The 6,871-nt window shown below is 49.3% G+C and overlaps 1 pseudogene across 1 annotated transcript; it reads left to right on the forward strand.

Annotated features, from left to right (window-relative positions):
• Positions 1-372: 372 nt before the first annotated feature.
• LOC105987534 lies at positions 373-3,976 on the forward strand (annotated as a pseudogene). Its single transcript, XR_001175165.1, has 4 exons — positions 373-482; positions 2,082-2,304; positions 2,442-2,590; positions 2,840-3,976. The product of XR_001175165.1 is annotated as a tubulin alpha-1B chain-like (transcript).
• The last annotated feature ends 2,895 nt before the right edge of the window (positions 3,977-6,871 follow it).

A 6,871-nucleotide genomic window follows, 5' to 3' on the forward strand; every position in this document is an offset into this window, starting at 1 on the left:
AACAACAAAAATCCCAGAAAACTCACTGACTTTGGGTGGCAACATGGAAAACACAATCAGCTGAGCTATTCTGGATGGAACGGCAGGTTCTGCGTTTTGGGGTGCACCGTCCTTAAAAGTCTATGAGGCTCTGGAGTCCTCGGGTGGTCCACGCGGAGATGGCCCTCGCCACCGCAGGCCCGCAGCCGCCCGGCTCCGCCCTCCTGCTCGCCGCAGTCAGCAGCCCCGCAGGCCCGGACGGGGAGGGGGCTCCGGACGCCAAGCCCGCCTCTGCGGCGGCCAGGCTGGGCCCGGAATGGCCGCGCCGGGCCGGAGGAGGGGCCCTCCCGCCCCTCCCCAGCCTCTACTTAAGAGGCTCAGGCGTCACCTCCGCCCCAGTGCGTTACTTACCTCGACTCTTAGCTTGTCGGGGACGGTAACCGGGACTCGGGGTGCCTGCTCCTGCTCCTGTCGCCTTTGCCACCAAATCCACAGTCATCATGGTAAGTGGGCTCTGCCTGCGGAAGGACGGGGGATAAGCCAAGCTAGGGGGGCGCGAAGGGCACCCCCCCATCCAGCCTCACAGATCTGGGTTCAGCATGGTGCTTTAGGGTTGCAAAAGGCGAGGGTCGCGGGACTGAGGCCCAGGACTGCAGAGGATGGGAGGGGCCCAGATGACGGGAAACGGGCCCGATTCCTCTCTCCGCTTCTAAGAGGGATGGTGGGGTGCCAGGAACTCGATATCGCCTCATTTTGGACGCAGTTAGCACACCGTGGATGCGATGCCTGAAGACCCTTTTTTTTCCCCCCCTAGCGCATGCCCTTCCCCCACCTTCCCCCTCAGCTGCTGGCGGCCACGCGCACACGCCCCGCCCTCATTTCCTCTTGGGCGCGAAAAGCGGGGGCGGGAGAGGCCAGAGCGCATGCGCGACGGTTACTTTCCCGCGCCTGAGAGGCGGGAAACGGCCCCTGCAGTCTACGCATGCGCGTTAAGGCTCTGCGGATTTCTGTCCGCAGGGTGTGACTCCTTTCCACTGAATTACTTATTTTTATGTATTTAGTGAAATCAGTAAGTATAGGGATTGGATCCCTACAAGGACCCCCTTACACCTTAGCCATATTAGAAAAATAACATCCCTGATCACCATTAAAGGCCATCTGTCTGTCCCTCCTGTGTTAGGAATTCGAGTGGAAGCAAGTGTTGTCAGGGAAGGATTTTTGAGGGGATGGAAATCGGATCCTGGGCCAGATCTGGGCCGCAGATAATCCTCTGCTGCGCCTAGACAGATGTGGAGGTGCTGGGCTGAGGCCAGTGGCTGGGTGTGGGGAGGGTGGACCGCAGGAGCTCCGCAAGACTCTGCAACTGCTCGGCCCCACCCAAAGCTGGGTATGAGCTCCTCGGGCGTGACTGCCCATTCATCTTGTGCGGCAAAGCCCCACCCTTTGTCCCTGCAGCCCGACATTTTCTCTACACCGCCTTGGCCATGTGTTTCCTCTTGGAGCTGACCGGAAGTGTAGCCCCCTACCCAAAGTGGATTCTGGGGCCTGGAGGAATGACCTTACTAATCTTGGTCTAGCAAAAGAGGAAGCAGTGACTCAGCAGTCTCCCTAGTTTTCAAAAGAGGTTTTCCCAAAGTAGGAGTAGGAAAGAAATTAGCCATTCTTCCCTGCAAAAAAAATTTTTTTCCACTGAAGATTACATCCAGAGCCATGTGTTCCACCACTGAACTATCTAACCCAGGCTCAAATTATTGTTATATATATTTTTTGGTCGGTCATGGGCTTGAACTCTGGGCCTGGGAGCTGTCTCTGTGTTTTTCAGCTCAAGGCCAGCACTCTACCACTTGAGCCATGGCACCATTCCTGGTTTTCTAGTGGTTTATTGGAGATCATCTCCCAGACTTTACTGCCAAGGCTGAATATGAATGGTGAATCTCAGATCTCAGCCTCCTCAGTAGCTAGGATTACAGGCGCTAGCCACCAGCGCCGGGCTCAAATTATTTTTTTAATACAAGTTTAAGTTTAAGGTTCTGTGGTGCTTTTATCTATTTGTCACTCACAGATTAGAGCCTAAATTTTTCTTTCATTTTTCTTTCCCACAGCGTGAGTGTATCTCCATCCACGTTGGCCAGGCTGGTGTCCAGATTGGCAATGCCTGCTGGGAGCTCTACTGCCTGGAACACGGCATCCAGCCTGATGGCCAGATGCCAAGTGACAAGACCATTGGGGGAGGAGATGACTCCTTCAACACCTTCTTCAGTGAGACAGGCGCTGGCAAGCACGTGCCCAGGGCAGTGTTTGTAGACCTGGAACCCACAGTCATTGGTGAGCTGACCTCAGTAACTAACCCAGGGGATTTCCCAAGGTTCTGAGACAAGAGATCTGTCCAGGGGCTCCACTGATGATGGCCCAGGCTTGTGCAGGTTGTTAGTGACGGGTGGTTTGCTTTCTTCCTTTGGCAGATGAAGTTCGAACTGGCACCTACCGTCAACTTTTCCACCCTGAGCAGCTCATCACAGGCAAGGAAGATGCTGCCAATAACTATGCCCGTGGGCACTACACCATTGGCAAGGAGATCATTGACCTCGTCTTGGACCGGATCAGAAAACTGGTATGTTTATGTTTATTCTTGAGAAGAAAGCTCATTAACAGATAGAAGAAAGACATTTGAAAAGTTGCTTTTTCAAAGAGAACTGAAATGTGATAGCAAGATGATTACTTGATTAAAATGCCTTTTCTTTTCTTCATTTAAACTAGAGACTGAACTTGAGACTTCAAGATCTAAGTCCTTGGACAGATTTTTTTTAAGATAGTATATTTACTATGATCATAAAAAGCTATATGCCTTTGTGTTTTGCAGGCTGACCAGTGCACAGGTCTTCAGGGCTTCCTGGTCTTCCACAGCTTTGGTGGGGGCACTGGCTCTGGCTTCACCTCCCTGCTGATGGAGCGTCTCTCTGTGGACTATGGCAAGAAGTCCAAGCTGGAGTTCTCCATTTACCCCGCCCCCCAGGTGTCCACAGCTGTAGTTGAGCCCTACAACTCTATCCTCACCACCCACACCACCCTGGAGCACTCTGATTGTGCCTTCATGGTGGACAATGAGGCCATCTATGACATCTGTCGTAGAAACCTCGATATTGAGCGCCCAACTTACACTAACCTGAACCGCCTTATTAGCCAGATTGTGTCTTCCATCACAGCTTCCCTGAGGTTTGATGGGGCCCTGAATGTTGACCTGACAGAATTCCAGACCAATCTGGTGCCCTATCCCCGCATCCACTTCCCCCTGGCCACATATGCCCCTGTCATCTCTGCTGAGAAAGCCTGTAGCAGAGATCACCAATGCTTGCTTTGAGCCAGCCAACCAGATGGTGAAATGTGACCCTCGCCATGGTAAATACATGGCCTGCTGCCTGTTGTACCGTGGTGATGTGGTTCCCAAAGATGTTAATGCTGCCATTGCCACCATCAAGACCAAGCGCAGCATCCAGTTTGTGGATTGGTGTCCCACTGGTTTCAAGGTTGGCATCAATTACCAGCCTCCCACTGTGGTTCCTGGTGGAGACCTGGCCAAGGTGCAGCGCGCTGTGTGCATGCTGAGCAACACCACAGCCATTGCTGAGGCCTGGGCTCGCCTGGACCACAAGTTTGACCTGATGTATGCCAAGCGTGCCTTTGTCCACTGGTATGTGGGTGAGGGGATGGAGGAAGGAGAGTTTTCTGAGGCCCGTGAGGACATGGCTGCCCTAGAGAAGGATTATGAGGAGGTTGGTATGGATTCTGTTGAAGGAGAGGGTGAGGAAGAAGGAGAGGAGTACTAATCACTCATTCCTTTGGCCCTGCAGCATGTCATGCTCCCAGAACTTCAGCTTCACCATTAGCTGGCAGTCACTAAAATGTTTCTGACTAGATTCTGTTCAACTGTGATCATGTCTGTCTTTTTCCATGTGTGTAAGGTTTTAATCCATTATGTCTCAAAAGTAAAGGCTTTAAGAAATTTTATTTTGTCTCCTGTTCTGTTTTATTACTTAGTCTTGGGATTATAGGATCCAATAAGGCCCCTCATACTTGTCTAGTTACTTCTATAGTGGAGGGAGACTATCATTACAGTCCAAATTAGTCTTAATTCAGCCATTCCATAACAAAAAAGTTGTGGAAATCAAAGCTAATGTGCTAAGGCTGGGAATATGGCTTAGTGGTAGAGTGCTTGCCCAGCATGCATGAAGCCCTGGGTTCCATTCCTCAGTATCACATAAACAGGAAAAGATTGAAGTAGCACTGGTTCAAGTGGTAGAGTGCTAGCTTGGAGCAAATGAAGCTCAGGGACAGTGCCCAGGCCCCGAACTGAAGCCCCAGGACTGGCCAAAAAAAATTTGTTAGTGTTTGGCCCTGGGTATTATATACTACTTGAGCCACAGCTAGAGGAGTCTCATGGACTTTACCTACCGCTGGGGCTGGCTTTGACTAAGGAACTTTATAGCTCAGCCTTCTGAATAACTAATATAGGTGTGAGCCTGTTAATAGCTATTCATAGGGGCCTAGCATTAACTCTGAAAATTATCCTTCAACTGAAAAGCAGGTAAGGAGCTATTTTGAGGGTAATATAAAGGTCATGTGTCCAAGGTGGGAAAGTTGCAGAACCAATCAAGCCCTGCTAGGAAAGAACCAAACTGGGAAAAGTCCTAAGCATTGATAGAGCCAAAAGGGACATTGTAGCTTTCAGCAACATACTAGAATATAAGGTAACACTTGTTTACATTGTTTAAGGCATATAGTTTGGTTACATCTAAAGGACTTCTGCATTAGGTATGAACTTAGTCTTGGGTAGTATGTTTCAGGTCCTGGATACAAGATCTGGCACTACAAAGAGAAAAGGACAATGCAAACAGGATCTAGCCAGGGAAATACTCGCATTTCAATTTCAAAAAGTGCAGAGATAAAGCTACTGAGGATAAATATGAATTCTTTTTTTCCTAATGTGTTGTATTTGTGAAATAGAGAAAATCTGGTGGGTGGTGCTACAATCATACCACAAGCAACAAGGGCTACAGGGGAAGGTCGACTTTATTGTGAGCTAGTTAAAATGTTCTTTTTTTTTTGGGGGGGGGGTCCGGTCATGGGGCCTGAACTCTGGGCCTGGGCACTGTCCCTCAGCTCTTCAGCTCAAGGCTAGTGCTCTAGCACTTGGGCCACAGCGCCAGTTCTAGCTTTTTCTGTTTATGTGGTGCTGAGGAATTGAACCCAGGGCCTCATGCATGCAAGGCAAGCACTCTACCACTGAGCCACCATCCCAGCCTGCTTTTTGTTTTGTCTGTCATAGGACTTGAAGTTTGGGCCTGGGTGCTGTCCTGACCCAGCTCTTCAGTTCAGGGTGAGCACTCTACCACTTGAGGCATAGTAATGCCACTTCCAGTTTTCTGGTGGTTTATTGGAGATAATAGTTTCACAGACTTTCCTGGCCAGGCTGGCTTTGAACCATGATCCTCTGATTTCAGCCTCTTGAGTAGCTAGGATTACAGATAGGAGCCACTGGCACTCAGCTCCTGAGCTTCTTTTGTTCACAACTAGCACTCTACCACTGAGCCACAGCTCTACTTCCAGCATTTTTTTGTGATTAGTTGGAAATAAGAGTCTCATGGGTTGGGAATGTGGTTTAGCGGTAGAATGCTAGCCTAGCATGCATGAAGCCCTGGGTTTCATTCCTCAATACCACATAAACAGAAAAAGATGGAAGTAGTGCTTAGGCTCAAGTGGTAGAGTGCTGGCCTTGAGCAAAAGCAGCTCAGGGAAAGTGCCCAGGCCCTGAATTCAAGCCCCAGGAAAGGAGAGAGAGAGTCTCTCATGGACTTTTTCTGGCTGGATTTGAATCTGAATCAAGATCCTCACATCTCCGCCTCCTAAGTGGCTAGGCATGAATCACCAGTCCCTGGCTAGAATACAATTTGGACAAGATCACCCTGAAGGTAGGCATTTTAAGCAATGAGGAAAACTTAAGATGATTTATTGTTGAAAGGGATTTACAGTTTTGCAATAGTGCAGAACTCATCTTGACAGTTGTCTAAATGCTCTGAGGCATCCCCACCCCCTTTTTCTACAATGAAAGTAAGAAAAGTAGTCTAGAACCTTGCCCTCTGTGGGCTAAAATCAGGGAAGTATGTGGTCAGTGCAGTGTGCCACAGTTATGCATAACAGGGTAGACAGGAACAGGTAGGAACTGAGAACTATAGGTCTGTATCTAATAGCTTGGTTTAGTTGGGGGCGGGTAGGTTTTCATTGTTCATTTAAGTCCAGAGCTTCCCACCTACTAAGCAAAGGCTCTTCCCAGAACCCCTAGGGTACAAGGTCCCTTCAAAATAAAGGTCTGGGGCTGGGAAGGTGGCTCAGTGGTGGAGCGCTTGCCTTGCATGCCTGAGGCCCTGGGTTCGATTCCTCAGCACCACATAAGCAAAAAGAAAAAAGCCGGAAGTGGTGCTGTGGCTCAATTGGTAGAGCGCTAGCCTTGAGCTGAAGAGCTGAGGGACAGTGCCCAGGCCCAGAGTTCAGGCCCCACGACTGGACCCCCCAAAAAAAAATCAAAATAAAGGTCTGGGCTGGGAATGTTGCTTAGTGCTAGAGTGCTTGCCTAGCATATATGAAGCCCTGGGTTCCATTCCTCAGTACCACATACACAGAAAAAGCTGGAAGTGGCATTGTGGCCCAAGTGGTAGAATGCTAGCCTCGAGCAAAAGAAGCTCAGGGACAGTGTTCACACCCTGAATTCAGGCCCCAAGACTAGCAATAAATAAATAAATAAATAATTAAAAATCCATACTATATAAGACAACAATGTTTAAATGATGAATGGTGGTGGTAGATATTTGCTCTTCTATTATTTTTGCTCTTCTATTAT

This window comes from Dipodomys ordii, unplaced genomic scaffold, assembly GCF_000151885.1.
Source record: "Dipodomys ordii isolate 6190 unplaced genomic scaffold, Dord_2.0 Scaffold42, whole genome shotgun sequence".
NCBI classification, from domain to species: domain Eukaryota; kingdom Metazoa; phylum Chordata; class Mammalia; order Rodentia; family Heteromyidae; genus Dipodomys; species Dipodomys ordii.